This window comes from Parasteatoda tepidariorum, chromosome 4 (genome assembly GCF_043381705.1).
Source record: "Parasteatoda tepidariorum isolate YZ-2023 chromosome 4, CAS_Ptep_4.0, whole genome shotgun sequence".
Classification (NCBI taxonomy): domain Eukaryota; kingdom Metazoa; phylum Arthropoda; class Arachnida; order Araneae; family Theridiidae; genus Parasteatoda; species Parasteatoda tepidariorum.
The window spans coordinates 17,312,944-17,333,741 of record NC_092207.1 but is presented as its reverse complement, the minus strand read 5'-3'; the positions used below and the strand labels follow the sequence as shown (position 1 = coordinate 17,333,741).

General features: G+C 28.4%; 2 protein-coding genes across 9 annotated transcripts in view; one reads left to right on the top strand and one right to left on the bottom strand.

Annotated features, from left to right (window-relative positions):
• The window catches only part of LOC107448148 (G-protein coupled receptor dmsr-1-like), a 402,323-nt gene that overhangs the window by 89,649 nt on the left and 291,876 nt on the right, over positions 1 to 20,798 (top strand). The gene's annotated exons all lie outside the window — the stretch shown is intronic.
• LOC107448147 (G-protein coupled receptor dmsr-1-like) overlaps positions 1 to 20,798 on the bottom strand; it is a 182,102-nt gene that overhangs the window by 134,782 nt on the left and 26,522 nt on the right. Inside the window, exon 1 of one of the 6 annotated variants that reach the window (XM_043047785.2) lies at positions 5,844 to 5,914. The exons of the other annotated variants lie outside the window; for them this stretch is intronic. The gene's annotated coding sequence lies outside the window, so the exon portion shown is untranslated. Of the gene's footprint in view, positions 1 to 5,843; positions 5,915 to 20,798 lie in introns of those variants that run through there. 6 annotated transcript variants of the gene reach the window in all.

The following is a 20,798-nucleotide window of genomic DNA, read 5'->3' as shown; positions in this document are numbered from 1 at the left end:
AAAATGTTTAATTCATAGTTTTGAATTTTGATGGCAACAAGAATTTTTCCTTTTTGTATTTCAGTACGGCGTAGAAAAATTGTATTTTATAAATTTGATATTGAAGCGCTAAAGATTTTTTCCATTAATATTTAATCTCTCTTCAGTGAATCAGTATGTGTTCTTTATATTTCAAGCAGTCATGTCACAAATCTTGAATTCTTGAACATTACTTTCTGTTATGAGCTCTTAAAAGAATCCTAATATGGCCAGGTCATTGTTAAAATCCTGCTCTAATTCGTGACCACATACAAATCAAAACCAGCATTAACCAATGATCCATCACTGAGGATATCCGTAACAACCAGCCACCACTGCAATTCGAACTTCGGTCACGACATTAGGAGGTGAAGGTCAATCCCCTGAGCCACCGCTTCACTTGCGTATTTTATATTTTATTTTATTTTATAATCGTCGTTGAACAGCCGACCTATTTTCTGGGTTTACGACTACTAATGTTGAAATCCGCTGCCTTGTAATTTTGAATCTAATCCAGAAGACAAGGGAACTCCTGGATCAAGTATTGGAAGAAATTAGCCTTCGTGGAGGATTTAACCCGCATGGATAGGAAGACTATGAGAACATCCCACGTTTAGTCTGATGGCAAGGGGACTCTAACCCATGATTCGTCTACCACTGAGGATATTTCACGTCACCACTGTGTTTGACGCAAGTCGAATGCGGAATTCGTATCGACCAGCCATTGCTGGGATTCGAACCCGATTCACCTCATTGGAAGGCGAACGTTCTATCCCCTGAGCCATTGTGGCTCTTATGCTTAAGTATTTTATATTTTATATCCGTTGTTGAACTGGCGACCCAATTTTGGGTTTACGACTACTAATGTTCAAAATTTCGCTTTATAATGACAACTCTCTCTTGATGCTCGAATCTTTAGGGCAATTTGTTTAAGTATAGATCCCCAAAACGGGGTCCGTTATAGCAATCATCTGATGTTTTAAATCCAATTCCCCAAACCTGTTATCCCCAGTATGTAGAATGCATAGATCAATTTAAATTTTTTGTGCTTAAACATAAATGCGAATCATTCTTGTTTCATCTGAAAAAAAAGTCTAGATTGATCCATACTTTATTTAATTAAAGGATACGAATTAATACAAGAAATCGATTCTTTCAATTAGCACACCAAAGCTAGTTAAATACAGAAACGATGAGGAATGAATACAAATAAATAAATAAGAGAGAAAAAAAAAAGTATTATGCAGTATTCTATGCAAAAATATAGTAAAAAATAGGCTGTAGTAAATGAGCGTTTATACACACACATAGATCTCCAAGATATTGAAATAATATGCGCAGAACTTTTTGAAACTTATTTTTCACAGTAATAAATCCCATTTGAAATATACTTTATCAAAATATCATAAATAATTCATATCTAAGATGGTTTAATTATCTTATTAATGAGTAACACCATTATGTAAATAACATCCATATTAAATGCATTTATTGTAGTATTTAGTTCAACTGAAGAGATATATTAACTTCATGGGTTTGATAAAAAAAAATTAGACAACGAAATTTATCAAAGCAGGCATGTGCTTGCTAATATTAAACGTATTTTTAATGGTGAAGTATTCATTAAGTTAGCTCGAATTTATTATATTTTTATTCTTTCAGAGCATTTGATGAATAAATATTTTCATTTAATTTACTGAAACATTTTGAATAGCATTATTTATTCTTACCTTATTGTATTATAAAAGACACAAAAGTAGGAAATGATCTTGGTATTAGCGTATTCTTTTGTTATCAAGATCAGAAGTAACATTTCGAAGATTCTAGATTATGACTTCTCAAATACAAGCTGATTTTATGCTAATGTGAATAATTAATTATAAGTCATATTTATTATCTCTTATTTTTGAAATGTTTATTTGTGAAAATGAGAATGAAGCTAACAGTCTCCTTAAACCTTAATTACGTTTCTTTTTTTCACCGAAGTTTTGCAAAGAGAAATTAACTTTTTTGTTACTTTCAAGTCTTAAGATAATTTTCTTTTTTGAGTAAAAGAAATACTATTGAGGTTGCTATTTGATACTTTCTCGCCGCTTGAAAAATGTAGTTTTCAAAATTTTTATTTTTCTAGAAGACTCCACCCCCTAGTTAGCTTGATCACCAAAGTCTTAATTACCATTTTATTCATCATTGTTTTTCTATAAAATGTTGAAATTTTCTACAAGAATAAATATATTTTTTTAATTAAATCTAATTGCTAAACGAAAAAAATTTTGTTAATAAAATATATTTCACATGGAAAAATAATTTTATTAATAAAATATTTTTTTTTAATATACTTATAATTTTGTATATTTAATAATAGTATATTTGTATATTATAATAGTATATTTGTATATTTAATAATAGTATATTTGTATATTATAATAGTATATTTGTATATTTAATAATAGNATTTATTCTAATGGAGTATTTAATAATAGTATATTTGTATATTTAATAATAGTATATTTGTATATTATAATGGTATATTTACTATTACTTAATGTAGAGCCGTGACGGCTCAGGGGATAAAGCGTTCGCTTTCCAATAAGGAGAACCGGGTTCGAATCCCAGCGAGGACTGGTAGACACGAATTTCACGTCCGGTTTGCACCGACCACAGTGCTGCCGTAAAATATCCTTAGTGGTAGACGGATCATGGGATAGAGTCCTCTTGCCGTCAGACTAACCATGGGAGTACGCCATGTAACGCAAATGCGGCGTAGTTTCATCAAAAAAGCCCTCCATGAAAGCAAATTTCTCCCAATGCTTGATCCAGGAGTAACCTCGTCTTCTGGATCGGGTTCAAAATTACAAGGCTACGGAGTTGAACGTTAGTAGTCGTAAGCCTAAAAATAGGTTCTGGACAGCTGTTCAACGACCGTTGTAAATATAAATATTACTAAATGTAGTTCATATATTAAAAGTATCATCTTTAATGCTATTAGGAATCTAATTATAAAGATAAGTATTACGTTGTTCAAGACAAGTTACAAATATAAGTATTTTTCATCGAATTTCACACTTTGCTTTGAATTTATAACTACATACATGTTATTTACAATTAACTACATGTGAAATGAGGTAGTCAATCTATTTGCGAAGAACTGCGTCAACCGTTATGATGGTTGGCGAGCGATAGCGAGCACTGATTAAAGCCCAAAAGTTGTATTGAAAAAAAAAAGTTTTTTTTCTGCCTTCAGACAGAAAAAGGATTTTACTTCTTCTATGTTCTCCCACGGAGAATTATGTTCCCGAAATTTTTTTCATATTTTTGTCATTCTTATATATTTAGTAGCCAATTAATATTTTTGAATATTTTTATGTAATTTTATTTGTTAAAACATGTTCTATTAAAATTAGTTATCGAATTTTTTAAATTTTAGAGTTGTAAGTATTTTTAAAAGTTTTCGAAGTTCTGAAAATCCTCACAACTATCACCCTTAACGGTCCCGAAGTATTTAATTCTCAGCCTAAGTATAATTATAATAGTTAACTAAAATATTGACTATAATTATATATTTAATTGTGATTAAATTAACTGCTAACATGACAACAATAGGAGAGGAAAATCTCTAAAGTGATTTTCGCAGTGTTACTATTGGTGGTATGTGCTATGTTAGCATTGGTCCATAAAATGGTGGTCCATATGATGGTATTGGATCATGAAATATCAATACTTAAAATTCGATAATCAGGTTCAATAGAACATATTTCAATTAGGGAAAATAAATAAAAATAATTTTAAAATATTAATCACGTTAAAATATTAATCATGTTAAAATATTAAGCATGTTAAAATATTAATCCTGCTAAAATATTAATCAATAATTGAATCAGAGGTGGCATTTCATCCGATTGGATCATAAAATATTAAAACCTAAAATTCGATAATCAGGCTCAATAGAACATATTTCAACTAATGAAATTAAATAAAAGCAATTTTAAAATTTTAATCACGTTAAAATATTAATCATGTTAAAATATTAAACAGTAATTGAATCAGAGGAGGCATTTCATCCGAGAGTAAGCTATATCATCCAGGACAACAATTAATAACACTTTTGTTTTTGTTTTCTGTTGCATGAGATTTTTTTTAAAAACAATTCATGGGTAATATCTTATAGCTGATTTCAAATCTGCAATCAGTTTCTCTCTCCAGGTTACAGTCTTTTTTTAAATGACATTTTTAGTCTATTTTTTTTGACAAATTGTGCAAGTTTACAAATGTTATATACAACAGGGGATTGCGTAAGTGTCGCGACAAACTTCTAAGAGTTAGTACACATCATCAGGATTGAAACTGACCAGAGGAACCCATGCTCAGAAATGTCGTCATATACCGATAGGGGTGTTTACCTGTTAGGATCTGCATCTTCGTGCTCTGCTGAACTGTTTATAATAGGGAAGTGTCCCTAGCCGAGTACAATGACATTTTTGGGCACGGGTTCGTATGCAATTTTAATTCTAAACATATGCCTTAACTCTCCTAGAAGTTAGTCGCAGCATTTACGCGAACCCCCGTTATATATAACAATTATAAGCTTGTACATGTCAACAAAAAACAGGCTAAAGTATCGTTTTTAAAAATAATATGCAGCTTTAGGAGCAAAACTAATTCTAGATTTAAAATCCCTGCACATTTTTTAACTTGAACATTTCGACAAAAAATAGGCTAAAGTGTCGTTTTAAAAAATAATCTGTAGTTTTAGGAGCAAAGTTAATTTCAAATTCAAAATATCTACACTCGAATTCAGGCAAGATCAAATATTTGTATAAACACAAAAAATAATTTTTTTTTTTTATGTAATCAATCAATGGTAAAAAACTCATAAAAGAAAGTGTAATAGGTTTTTCTCATTTCGATAAATTTCAACTGTAAACTTTACAAAAAATGTTGCAAATGTGTGCTCGATCGAAAGTGTTTATAGTTTTCTTCAATATATTACTCCTGTCGAAGTTATTTCCATCGAAGCATGGAATATTTGGTCCCAAGCATCAATAGATATTATTTTTTTCGAATGCTTGAGTACTCTTGCAGTATGCGGAAAAAAATATTAACTGTTATAACGAGAAGCTTATTTAACAGTAGTTGTCAAGCGAAGAAAAACCATTTATAAAAGAGAACTCAGAGGCGGGAGATGATATTGGATTTCAATTTATTCTCCACTTCACGCGCAGATAACGATCGAAAACTGAGTTTACTTTTTTCGATAACAATTTTTTTAATGATTGAGACACATATCAACATAAGTTAACGAGACATTCTTTAGTAATTAGTTTGGGAGATTTCACCAAGTATTGAAAATCACATCAAAAATTAATTGCAAGTGAGTTTTTAAGGAATTGTTTTCCGAACGAAATTCCTATATTAAAAGTATTCATTACCTTCTTTCTTAATTTATAACAATTCTATTTTTTGACAATCTGTTTAATTAGAAATTATTTCTGACGATTTATACTGTTTATATTTTAAACTGAGTGGATTTACTGAAAGTAGAAATGTGATATTGATTACATTTGTTCTCATTAATTTTTTTATCTGGTTTGTAAATGAGTATACTTACGTAATCGGGAGACTGAATTCAGTGAAAAAAAAATCAGATTTTTTTCTGTTATGTCATATTATCAAGATACAGATGTTATATATTTAAAAAAAGTGGTTGGCCAACTTGGCCAACCATTTAGGTGCTTGTCTCGAGATAGTGAAGCCTTACTTCTTTAACAAGCAACTAGGTTGCTTTTTATGAAAGAAATATTTAAAATTAATAATAAACCACTTACCATTTTATTCTTAATAGCAGTTAAATAAATGACGTCAAAGAAAGCGAATTGGGTCCCACCCAGAATTTTTTTCTTTCTTAAAGTGCAATTTATTAAATCAAAGATAATAATTTCTTGCCAAAGATATTATTTTTTTTTAATCTTACCAACAACAGCACAAATAAAATGTTTGGTTGATAGCGACAGTTAGGTTGATTATTTCTTTATTTTTTAAATTAATTTTAACCGGAAAGTTATTTTTCAATTTAAGAATTAAAATTTTAATTACTTAATTAATTTACTTATCTGCATTCAAAAAGTATTTTAATGATTACGATTAAAAGATTTAGTATAAACTGATTAGTAACACTTTTTTCAAAGATGACGCTTCTACAGTTACTTATTTTTTTAGTGTTGTTCCAATTGAGTGACTCCACTTTAATCAGAAAACATCTTATCGCGTAATTTTCCATTAAAAAATCTCTTGAAAAATTTTAAACAGTGACTTAGCAATATATTTACATTGCCGTAATTTCTCAATTACAAGAAGGCTTTCTTTTGAAAATCTTGCATAACTTTAGATTAAATTAGTTTTTTTTGCCAGCGTTCATTATTAGCATTAATGCGTTAAATTTAAAACATTCACTTAACTCAAAATCGTATTTAAAATCCTTTTTAAAAATCCAAGTCATTGTTGTCTTTTTAAGATATGTTGCTCACATATAATTGTAAATTAAAAATTGGCACTTAATTAACGTCGTAATCCTTTCGGGTGTTTTTAATTACAGGTACTTTTTTTCGAAAGTATTGGTAGAAAAATTCTTTAATAATATTTATTCTAATGGAAGTGATAACAACAAAAAGTTGTTTAGTTTTTTTATTACCCTATAAAAATGATATATTTTATATTAAATTAGTATTTGGTCATCGTATATTATTAACATTAATGCATGAAAAGTAAAACTTACACTGCACTCAAATAAAAAGATATTTAAAATCTTTTTTTAAAAATCCTAGCCATAATTCTAATTAAGATATATTGCTACATATTTAATTGTAAATTAAAAATTTTGTTTTAATTATCATCGTATTTTTTTCTGTATTTTTAATTACAGGTGTGCCTTTATTTTGAAAGTATTAGCTGAATGATTCTACAATAATGTTTATTCTAACAAAAACGATAACAACAGAAAGTTGTTTAACTTTATTATTACAATAATAATATGTTTATATTTATATTAAATTAATATATTTATTCTTAACAATAATACATTTATATTATTGTAAACTTTCAATGGCAAAAATACTTTCTTTTGAGAATCTTACATAATTTAAGTTTTTTGCCAGCTTTAATACATTAAAAAATGAAACATACCCTTCACTCAAATAAAATGATGTTTAAAACCTTCTTTAAAATCCAAGCCATGTCCAAGATTGTCCATTATAAATATATTGCTACACATCAAATTTGAAATTAAAAATTAGGTCTGAATTAACGTCGTTATCTTTTTGTGCGTTTTTAGTAACAGGTGCTTCATTTTTCTAAAGTATTTGCATAAGGATTCTGCAATAATATTTATTCTAACTAAAATGATAACAACAGAAAGTTGTTTAACTTTATTATTACCCTATAAAGATGAGATATTAGCATATTAAATGTTTTATAGTAGGAATAAATATTTTTTTAAACAAAAATAGCTAATAAATCTCGCAGATATACAACATTTATATATACAACATTTATCAAAGGTAAAATATTCATTTTCTTTTCTTTTGATATATTTGATAGACTGATGAAAAATAAAGATTAAAGATAAAAAATTTGACAGACTGTTGATAAGAAACCATGAAAATTATAAAAAAACCTCTGTAGATAAATACAGTTCAACAGTCTTGAGGTGTGAACCCCACTTCTCTGTGTTTAGGTTAAAACTTTCATCCGCAAAGCTCTTTAATATTTTGATTGCCTACATGCAACTAAAAAACTTTTTTTCCGCAAAGCTCTTTAATATTTTGATTGCTCACATGCAACTGAGAATTTTTTTTCCGCAAAGCTCTTTAATATTTTGATTGCTCACATGCAACTGAGAAAACTTTTTTTCCGCAAAGCTCTTTAATATTTTGATTGCTCACATGCAACTGAGAAAACTTTTTTTTCCGCAAAGCTCTTTAATATTTTGATTACACACATGCAACTGAGAAACGAACTGAAAAAGAGAAAATTATCTAAACACCAATTAAAGCGGAATTATTTTTACTTCCTCTATTTCAACCATAAATAAGTTTCAGGTGCAGGATTGCCAATCTCTGCACTTTAATTCTATGCAGTGACGAAGCACTTTTTTCTGGGAAGCACCAATATATATTTTCACAATTCTCCGTAGGAATGTTGTTGTGAAATTAAGCATTTAATTGATATTCGGCATATTTCCTTTTATTTTCAAACAATTGTCAACTGTGTTCGTAACTGAATTAATAAATAGGCTCCTCCCTACGATTGAGATAGAAATATCAATGAAGTGAAAGGATTGCTTATAAATAAAAAATAAAAATCTAAGCTATTACAAAAAAATATAAAGTAAAAAAAAAATCGAAACAAATTCTAAAAGACAAGTTTTTCAAATGGACTAAAAAGAAGAAAATATTTTTATTTAAGCCACCCTAAAAATAAAAATTAAATAAAACTTCTAGAAGTGGTCAAATCTACAGACGTTTAAATTGGTGATTCAATTTGCTTGCAATGTCGAGGAAATTATCGTAATTTATATATGCATCAGACATAGAAAACCGATTGAGACGTGAGCAATAGAATGTGTTAAGGCGTCTGATAAACAGCTCGATACTCGTGAAAAAGGCTGATGAAACTTTATATGCTTTTATGGAAGAAAATTAGGCTGATGTAAATATAGAATACGAAAAATGATCGAAATTTTGATTTAAGGTTAATTCCATTTGGAATGAAAGACGATATAACTCGCTTGCAGACGATAAAATTTGATCATTCTAACTAGTCGTAACATTCCAATATCACACACTAAAAATCTATACTTTTCCCTTTAAAAGTTCTAAAAATTGGCTTCTACATAATTTACGAAATCTTTCCATATTATTGCTGTTGGAAATAACATTTTTAGAAATCACTAGAACACCACGGTGGTAGCTTGTATTTCAGTATATTGTTTAACTTCTATGCAAAAAAAAAAGATCATTATTTACGAAAATTCAAAAAGTTGAAAAAATCCTATTGTTTTATGTGTGTAATGTACGTTGTAAAAATTACCGGATCAAATTACAGTATAGGGTACCGGCATTGTAATCCGTAAAATTCATTTTTACCGTAAAATATTAAACCGTGATTTTTACAGTAATATTTATTTAATTAGAGTGATTCAGTGATTTTGTGCTAATTATTACTGTAAAAATTACGGTATATCAGATTTTTCATCCCGTAACATATTTCTGTTAAAATGGATTTTATGGTAAAACGTACCGGCATTGATACATTTTACCATAATTGGTTACGGAATTTTTTACAGTTTAATTACACAAAAATTAATCAAAGTTTAACAAGAGTAAGTAAGTGTCATTACTGTATGAACTGAAAATGGATTTCGCTTAATTAAAGTAAACGTAATCATTTCATGATGATGTTAAAAAAAGCAAACTATTTTATGCATACTTCTGGGTTGTTTCGCAAGACGTATTGAAGATAGATTGTTTATACAGAATCCCAGAAAATTGCTATCGCGTGCTTCCAGATGATTTATCAATTTCTATTCCCAAAAGTCTAAAAAGGAAACCCAATCCTCTAGTTTACTTTTTTCACGTGCTTTTAAGTAAGCAGAGGCGACTCGTATGTTTAGATTTTCATATGAACTTATAAAGTTTATGAAGAAATATTCTTACTAAGTTACACAGCGTAATAGATAAGTTTCTATGAAGGGAGAAAAAATATTTTTTTTGAATCGATAAACGCTAGAGACGGAAAAATTTAGATGTTTATGAGCTATAAATAGCTACCTTTTGATCATGACAGCGACTAAAAAATTGTAGCTGGCTATCAATATTTTGTTAAGTTATAACTTATTTTTTCCCTTTTTAACCTAAAAATTTGAATGTTTTCAAACGGAGGGAAAAAGTTTTTTTTTTTAAATTAAGTTCTATTAAACACATTTATAAAATCCAAAATTCTTAATGACTCGGATGACGTCATAAGTAGCAATAATTGAAATTAATAGCTTTTAGCAAAATGGCCACACTTATACATTCACTAGCTATCGTAGGTCATGCATATTTTAAATAAGTAAAAAAAAAAATACAATTAAATTATGAGCAAATTATTATTCTAAATAATTGAAATTCGTTATTTTTAAAATGGATTTAGTGAGAAGCAAATTGCATCCACAAAAAAATTCAGGCGGAATTTGAAGCAAATACTACAGTACACTGAAGCCCGGTGGCTGAGCGGTAGCACTTCGCGCTGTCGTGCCACAGGTCCCTGGTTCGATCCTCAGGCCGGGCAAGGTTGACTCAGCTTTTCATCCCTTCAGTGGGTCGATAAATGAGTACCAAGCATGCTTGGGAACTAAACACTGGGGGTTCGGCATTTGGCTGACCACCTGACCGGAACATTTGCTCCTGCACTCCAGAGCCCAAGGTCAAGAAAACTGAGATAGGTACAGTAGGCCTTGTCCCTCTATGGGCTGTTGGGCCACTGAGTTTAGTTTAGTTTTTACTACAGTACACTGTAAAAATGTGTTAAAATACCTTCGAAACAAATAATAGTCGAACTTGAAAACCCCGTGTATTCAGAATTAAAAAGCAATATTATGAAAAAATTATTTCACTATTAATTACAATTTATTGTTTGAATGGATTCAGAGAGAAACAAACTACACCCAATACAAAATTCAGAACATATTTGAGATAAATATAGACCACTATAAAAATATTTCGAAGTAGTATCAAAACAAGTAATAGTCGATCCTTAAAACCACATGTATTCAAAATTGAAACAGCTTAAACATTTTTGATCAAAATACGTAATCTCAAAAGCCATGTGGTGGGAGAAACGTGTGAGAGAGATGTTTAAATCTAGGACCTTCGGGTTCATAGTAAAATACTCAAACCACCTTAATTGTACACTCCAGTACAGGGTGAGTTAGGAAGCTTCATATAGTGGCAGCCGGAATGACACATAACGATATACATCTGCCTATGCCATAGATTAACAATTATCACAGCGTAAATATGTATATGAAAATATTCTGTGAAAAAAACACTGAATCAATATCTTGTTTAGATGCTGAGAAAAAGTACGATGAAAAAGGTCAGTTTCAGCATTATTGGCGCATGCCAATATTTTCCATTAAAGAAGAAGACGGAAAGCTTAAATGTCATCACCGTTCGAAGTTCAATTCAGTTTAAAAACAAAACAAAACTAAAGCGCTTTATTAAGGTAAATACATAGTACTATATTTTATCAATTTGAAATTCTTAAAATCTTTAGATTTTTCAGTTCCGAGCCCCTTTTAATAAGTTTATCTTCTTATATTACGATACATTTTTATATTTCAAATCTTAAGCTCTAACAATAAATAAACCGGTAAACAAATAGTTTTATTTCTGTCTTCTATTGGATCTGATTTGTTTTCATGTCAAGGGATTGCTTTCGAATTCCAGTTCCTATTTCGAGTTTTTAAGGGCTTCTACAAGACAAATACAGTTTTTTTCTTGCTACAACGAAGAACAAACTAAAATTCATATCAGACCGATATTGCATTGGAAATTGTTTCGTTTTTCATCGAACGAAAGAAGAGTAATTTCCGCCTCGAGGATCATTGTTAATTCTTTTGATGATCGTGACTCCAATCGTTGAAAGAAACCTCTCACTGCCCCTCGGGGTCGTCTGTCATAAATATTATCTTGCCGAAACTGATCCATTTCCCCGTTATCACCCTCCGAATTTATCGTTCCGAAAGAAAATTCATTTATTTGGGTAAGATTTTCAGTTGCTTTGTTGGATACATTTTACTCTTTTTCGGTTGAACACTAGGAAAAGAAATGTCGTTTCAACGTTTTCATAAAATATTATGAAAATAAGTATTATTATCAGTGACATTTTACAGTTTTTGTTGAATTTTATGAAAAGAAGAAATGCCATTATATGAGGCATTTTTCGCTTTATTAAATACTAGCTGCCTTTGGAGATTAGTTTGGTCACCTTTTAAAATTTTCTTGTACAGCGATTAAAAAAAACCCGGATTATTATGAATAATTACTATGATCCGGATTACTAACAGATCGGATCTTCAAGTTCTAGGACTCACTTTTTCTCGTTTGAGGGGGTGACCTCAAATATACTAATTAAGTGCAGACGATATTTTAAGATCTTTTATTTAAGGCAATATTTTAAAACTAGACGATATTTTAAGTGCAGACGAATATACAGACCATTTTTCCAACGGATTTGGGTTTCTGACCCCCAAAATTTAACTGCACTTTGAAAAATGTGGTCCTCATAGTTTGGTCAGGAGAGCGATCCAAAGTGTGGACTTGCTAATGTTAATAAGTTTACTTTTTGCTTATTTCGCCATTTTAAGCGAATTGAACACTTTTTGACCACAATTATAAAATTTCCTTATCGAAATATAATCTCATGCAAAAAAATATATTTAAGTAAATACATAATTTTTATTATTTCATTTATATTTTATCGAAATTTTATATTTTATTTTTATTATTTTTATATTTATATTTTATCGAAATTTTATCGAAATTTATATTTTAGTCGAAAAAAATTTTGAATTATAGGGTATACAATTTTTACATCATTTTAAGGGATTGAATTTCACGTAGCAAAATCCGAAATTTGAAATAAAGCAGTTCAATAGTTTCTCATAAATGAAGTTTTATCTATACGACTTTTTCAAAATTCGATTTCACAGTAACTATCAAGCGATTTTGCTCAAAATTCGGATTTTGCCATGTAAAATTTAATTTATTAAAATTAAGTCAAAAATTGTATACCTTACCCAAATTGCGGCTACTCCAATCTGGGATATATGAATCTGTCAAAAAAGATATAACTATTCAGAAAAGGTACAATCGATAATATCACCTATATTTCTCGAAATCAATATCGATATTTTTTTACATGATAAATCGACAACGATACGATGCACCACAAAAACTATAAAAGGTTTATATACATCGATGATGAATACGTCATGACTCAACATATTGCAAAAATTAAACAAAAACATATATTGACGACGATATGTAGGTACATTAACTTTAATTTGAAAAAAAATCTTTAGATTTAACAATAAGACGATAAGTAATAATAATAAACATGAAAAATATCTATATTGACGACGATATGTATTTCGGCTATTTAGATATATTACTTTAATTTGAAGAAAAAAAAATATTTTTAGATTAAACAATAAAACTATAAATAATAATAAACATGAGAAACATCCAAGATGAACTTTAAAAAAATATTTAAACAAATAGAACAGAATGCCAAGTAAATATTGAAACAAGGATGTTTTTTTTTATTTATTTAAAATTGAAAATTGTTTATTCTAAAGCATAATATTATTTTTTTTGTAGCATCAAATCCTAGAAATATTGTTTTTTTAAAGCGATTGTTTCAAATAGTTCAAGGAAGATTTTTTTAATCAATTTTCGTAAAATATTTACTCAATGAGAGAAATTCTCAAAAAACATTCTGCAAAACTAGAGTATTTTTTTAAAAAAAAAATTTCCAAAAGAGTACATCAAGAACACTGAAGAATATTTTTCATTCCAGAATAATTAACGATTTTTAATATTTAATGGAGCTAAATGTTTTCCTTGTCCACCAAACATAAACAGAAAAGGAACATTTAAAATAAGAAAAACTAAATGTAGAACAATTATTGAATTCAACAGTTAAAAAAAAATGGCGTTAAATGCATTATTAATGCATTTAAAAGTATTCTCAAGAAATTTGCAAAATTTAAGACAATTTAGAAAAAAATAGAAAGAAATTCCTTTTAAATAGAAGATTGCCGTGTAAATTAAAACATCTTACAAACTAAATTATTCGAATTATCCTTGCTCTTTTTTTACTGTTTTACAGTAATGAGATAACAAATAATGTTAAAAGATAACCAAGCATGAAGAATAATAAAAATGGTAGCTAAGAAAATAATCTTTTTTGGAAACACTAAATAATAAATAATTTAAGCAAAAAAAAAGGTTCCTTGAATAGCATAGTTTCTCTTAACCATATGAGCATTTGGTCTCGAATTTAAGAACTATAAAGGTTAGAAGTTCAAATCAGTAATTAAATTTTTGAAAATAGTTTTACACAATTTAATGCAATAGATAGTGATAGAAAATAGAATCGAATAATTGACGGAAATGTTTTGGTACTATTAAGTTTTTGAATTTAGAGGACGAATAGCTATTTGTAATATCAAAAAAAGAACATGAATATTTTTCTCTTAAAACACAAATTCTTATTGATTTGGTGCATTTTTTTGATAAAATAATTAAATACTCATAGCGCTGCCAGCTTTGCTGGATTCGGATAGTTTCTTCTGTAATCAGAATTTCTCTTAGTTTTTGTTTACATTCAGTAAAAATTCCTAAAAATGGGGAAAAGATTCAGAAAAATTCCTAAAGGTAAATAGTTTCAACCAGTTTTGAGAAATCAAATGGGTAATTTATACTACTAAATAATGAATTCAAACAGAGTGTAAGAAAAAAGTGTTGCTTCATATACTGTAATTATTAGTTTAAAGGTTTTCTTTTTCTTTAATTTTCAGTATGTTTATTAACTTTTTATTTCAAAAAGAGTTCAAAATTATTTGCCGTTATCATAAAAATTTTGAACTTTTATGTTACATTAAAAAAAAAAAAAATTATAACTATCTAAAATAAAAAATAAACAAAATATACTAAGGAATATTTATATTAAAGTTCATTTCATGGCAATCGTTTTCTGGGATTATAGCTGTCGATTTAAATTTGTAATTTTTTTGTGAAATGTAGTTTTTGTGTTNATATCGGACCGATATTGCATTGGAAATTGTTTCGTTTTTCATCGAACGAAAGAAGAGTAATTTCCGCCTCGAGGATCATTGTTAATTCTTTTGATGATCGTGACTCCAATCGTTGAAAGAAATCTCTCACTGCCCCCGGGGTCGTCTGTCATAAATATTATCTTGCCGAAACTGATCCATTTCTTCGTTATCACCCTGCGAATTTATCGTTCCGAAAGAAAATTCATTTATTTGGGTAAGATTTTCAGTTGCTTTGTTGGATACATTTTACTCTTTTTCGATTGAACACTAAGAAATGAAATGTTGTTTCAACGTTTTCATAAAATATTATGAAAAGAAGTATCATTATCAGTGACATTTTACAGTTTTTGTTGAATTTTATGAAAAGAGGAAATGCCATTATGTGAGGCATTTTTCGCTTTATTAAATACTAGCTGCCTTTGGAGATCAGTTTGGTTACCTTTTAAAATTTTCTTGTACAGTGATAAACCCCCCCCCCCGGATTATTATGAACAATTACTATGATCCGGATTACTAACTGATCAGTTCTAGGACTAATCTTTTTCTGGTTTGAGGGGGTGACCTCAAATATGATAATTAAGTGCAGACGATATTTTAAGACCTTTTTATTTAAAACCAGACTAAGATCTTTTATTTAAGGCGATATTTTAAAGCCAGACGATATTTTAAGTGCAGATGAATATACAGACCATTTTTCAACGGATTTGGGTTTCTGACCCCCAAAATTTAACTGCACTTTGGAAAATGTGGTCCTCATAGTTAGGCCAGGAGAGCGATCCAAAGTTTGGACTTCTTAATGCTATTTTTACTTTTGGCGTATTTATCCATATCTAGAGAATTTCTTAAGCGAATTGAACAATTTTTGACCACGATTATAAAATTCGTTTATGCAAATATAATTTCATGCAGAAAAATTAAATTTTAGTAAATGGTTTTTATTATTTAATTTTTTAATAGCCGAAACAGTTTTGAATTGTAAGGTGTACGATTTTTACATCATTTTAAGGGATTGAATTTTACATGGCAAAATCCGAAATTCTAGCTAAATCGGTTGAATAGTTTCTGAGAAATTAAAGTTTTTCTACACGAAATTTTGCTCAAATTTCGGATTTTGCCATGTAAAATTTAATCCATTAAAAAAAATGTAAAAAATTTTGTACACCTCACAATTCAACACTTTCCACCTCTTATTAAATAAAATAATAAAAAATAATAAATATTTACTAAATTTCATGTTTTGCATGGAATCATCTTTGATAAGCAAATTTAATAATTGTATACAAAAAAATTTCAATACGCTTAAGAAGTTCTCGAGAAACGGCTAAATACGCAAAATTAACATTAAGGGATCCAAACTTTGGATCAATCTCCTGACCAATCTCTGGGGACCATCGAGATTGCGGCTACTCCAATCTGGGATATGTGAACCAGATTGCCTATATATCCCAGATTGCGGCTCGGGGATCAGAAATCTGAGTCTGTCAAAAAGGGTATATTTATTCAGATAAGGTACAGCCGATAATATCAACGATATTTCTCGAAATCTACATCGATATTTTTTATATGATAAATCGACAGCGATACGATACACCACAAAAACTATAAAAGGCTTATATACATCGATGATGAATACGTCATGACTCAACATTATACCGCAAAATTAAAGAAAAACATATATTGACGACGATATGTACTTCATGGATTTAGGTACATTTTCTTTAATTTGAAAAAAAAAATCTTTAGATTTAATAATAAGACGATAAATAATAATAAAACGATAAAAAATAATAATAAGCATGAAAAATATCTATATTGACGATATGTACTTCGACGATTTAGATATATTACTTTAATTTGAAAAAAAAATTTAGATTAAGCAATAAAACGATGAAAAATAATAATAAGCATGAAAAATATCTATATTGACGATATGTACTTCGACGATTTAGATATATTACTTTAATTTGAAAAAAAAAAATTAGATTAAACAATAAAACGATAAATAATAATACACATGAAAAATATCTATATTGACGACAATATCAAGGAGTTAGGTATATTACTTTATTTTAAAGAAAAATGCTTAAGCAATAAAACGATAAATAATAATACACATGAAAAATATCTGTATTGACGACGATATGTATTTCAAGAATTTAGATATATTACTTTAATCTGAATAAAATGCCTTTAGATTAAACAATAAAACTATAAATAATAATAAACATAAAAAATATCCAAGATGAACTTTAAAAAAAAATATTTAAACAAATAGAACAGAACACCGAGTAAATATTGAAGCAAGAAGGTTTTTTTCTTATTTAAAATTGAAAATTGTTTATTCTAAAGCATGATATTATTTTTTTGTAGCATCAAATCCTAGAAATATTGTTTTTTTTTAAACGATTGTTTCAAATAGTTCAAAGAAGGGTTTTTTTAATCCATTTTCGTAAAATATTTACTCAATGAGAGAAATTCTCAAAAAACATTCTGCAAAACGAGAGTATTTTTTTAAAAAAAAATTACCAAAAGAGTACATCGAAAACACTGAAGAAAATTTTTCATTCTAGAATAATTAACGATTTTTAATATTTAATGGAGCTTAATGTTTTCGTTGTCCACCAAATATAAATAAAAAAAGAACATTTAAAATAAGAAAAACTAAATGTAGAACAATTATTGAATTTAACGGTTTAAAAAAATATGGCGTTAAATGCATTATTAATGCATTTAAAAGTATTCTCAAGAAATTTGCAAAATTTAAGACAATTTAGAAAAAAATAGAAAGAAATTCCTTTTAAATAGAAGATTGCCGTGTAAATTAAAACATCTTACAAACTAAATTATTCGAATTATCCTTGCTCTTTTTTTACTGTTTTACAGTAATGAGATAACAAATAATGTTAAAAGATAACCAAGCATGAAGAATAATAAAAATGGTAGCTAAGAAAATAATCTTTTTTGGAAACACTAAATAATAAATAATTTAAGCAAAAAAAAAGGTTCCTTGAATAGCATAGTTTCTCTTAACCATATGAGCATTTGGTCTCGAATTTAAGAACTATAAAGGTTAGAAGTTCAAATCAGTAATTAAATTTTTGAAAATAGTTTTACACAATTTAATGCAATAGATAGTGATAGAAAATAGAATCGAATAATTGACGGAAATGTTTTGGTACTATTAAGTTTTTGAATTTAGAGGACGAATAGCTATTTGTAATATCAAAAAAAGAACATGAATATTTTTCTCTTAAAACACAAATTCTTATTGATTTGGTGCATTTTTTTGATAAAATAATTAAATACTCATAGCGCTGCCAGCTTTGCTGGATTCGGATAGTTTCTTCTGTAATCAGAATTTCTCTTAGTTTTTGTTTACATTCAGTAAAAATTCCTAAAAATGGGGAAAAGATTCAGAAAAATTCCTAAAGGTAAATAGTTTCAACCAGTTTTGAGAAATCAAATGGGTAATTTATACTACTAAATAATGAATTCAAACAGAGTGTAAGAAAAAAGTGTTGCTTCATATACTGTAATTATTAGTTTAAAGGTTTTCTTTTTCTTTAATTTTCAGTATGTTTATTAACTTTTTATTTCAAAAAGAGTTCAAAATTATTTGCCGTTATCATAAAAATTTTGAACTTTTATGTTACATTAAAAAAAAAAAAAATTATAACTATCTAAAATAAAAAATAAACAAAATATACTAAGGAATATTTATATTAAAGTTCATTTCATGGCAATCGTTTTCTGGGATTATAGCTGTCGATTTAAATTTGTAATTTTTTTGTGAAATGTAGTTTTTGTGTTTATATCCCTATTGTAGATTGTCAAAAATCCCTAAAATTCCTGGTCCATAGAATGTATCTCGCATTTTGCACAAAATTCTATTTTGTTGGTAAAATCTATTCGGTACTTCGATTTTCGTGTTCGTAAACATGCATATGATGATATGCCTCGCTATAATGAGCAAATGGCGATCTGGCCGCCGTGGCTCTTGGACAACCTTGACCAGGCTTTCTCTCGATGTATCTGGTATCTTGGAACTGTTTCCATTAGTTACACGTGACGCTGAGCGTTAAATTGAACTCTCTTCAAATCTGGTGTCCAGGCTTTCACTCGATGTGTCTGGTATCCTGAAACTGTTTCCATAAGTTACACGTGACACTGAGCGTTAAATTGAACTCTCTTCAAATCTGGACCTGAGATTAGTCTGCTTCTAGCCTCCGCACAATTCGCCACCTCATTTCCTCATCTAAACGTTGGTATTTACTCATTTTTACTGTTACAATTTGAGTTTAACCTATTGCTGCAAAATAACACCAAGAAATTCGCCGAGGTGTGCTAGCGAAAGAAATGAGCCTTAACTCACGCGCACGTCAGTTTCTCTACTGACTCCATCTACGCACACGTGTACGCTTACGTATTTGATGTACAAGATTAGCATTTTTATCTAGAAGCAGTGGTTTTACATTCTGTTACGTTCCTTTCATGAAATTCGATAAAATATACAAATTCTCTTAATTTATTTCACCAGTTTAAAAAAAACTGAAAACTTGTAATTTTAAATAATTGATCATAATTACATTTTGAAGAGCAAATTTTCATTTCAGCATACCAACCCGCGACATTTTAGTTAACATAATATTTAAATATTTACGATAAATAAAACAAACACCCCATTTAAAATTAATAAGCCAATGTTTAATATTTTTCAAAAATTACAATTGAACTAAAGAGTGCTATAAAAATATAAGGAAGCATTTTATTTGATAACTCTATTGTTTGATAAAACAATTGAAAAATCAAATCATATTTTATCTTAAATGGGATAATATGGATGTTTTAAGGAATAAAAATATTCTTTCTAAAAGGTAAACTCATACGCCAAATATATATCCTTAAGTACCGGTACTTGAAAACAGTATTACTACCATTACTTTTAAAAGCAAGAAATAAAAGGTTACAGTTACGTTCACATTTTTCTCGTGTAACTGTGGCGTGACGTACTCCAGAAATAAAGCTATCTTATAAAATTGTATCGTTATTGCCTTGTTTAGTTTCGTATATTTCGGATCAAGGCAGTTTATATATATATATATAAGGGGGAGAAAAACTACTTCAACACACAATAAACCTAATTTAATGAGAAAATGTTCACATTTCTCTTCGGGTATTACTGCCTTTTGGGAACAAGCTAAAACAATCCAATTTATTTTTATCATTTGGAGAAAAATGACAGAGAATCATTTACGTTCCAATAAAAAGACAGTTTAATCGAAAGAAGCAATGTTACGTTCAGGCAGATTCAGTTCTGCAAAAGCTTCTAAAAATATTATACAAGTTTTTGCAGCCTCATTATAATATACAGTACCGCTCAAAAGTATCAGTACACTTAGAAACTTATAAAAAAATGGCAAAATTCAAAGTGTCATAAATTCTTTAAAAATGATCAAAAATGATTCTGCTTTAGCTCATTTTAAAGCTTAAAATCTCTACTTTTATGTACTCTAATTGATTTTAATTAATATATTTTGAAACTATGTACAATTACACTGTAAACAATCATAGAAAATTGTATAAATTTTTTGTGAAGTTTGACGCGATGTACGGGCACAAAGGGGTTAGATATTGTTAAATTTTATTATACCATTGAAAAATTTGGACTTTTAGCTTTCATTTAAAAAAAAATTCCAAAAAAACATGTTTTTTGACGAAGTTATTGTCAAATAAAAAAAAGTTTTTTTTTGGAATTTAATGATTTTTCAGCAATTATAATGAATTTTAGTGTAATTATAATATGATATGAAAATTTTTTAATTAAAATAAATTAAAATTTAATATTTCTCGATAATATTATTTCATAATTTATTATAACAATTTTAACTTTTTTTTTTGG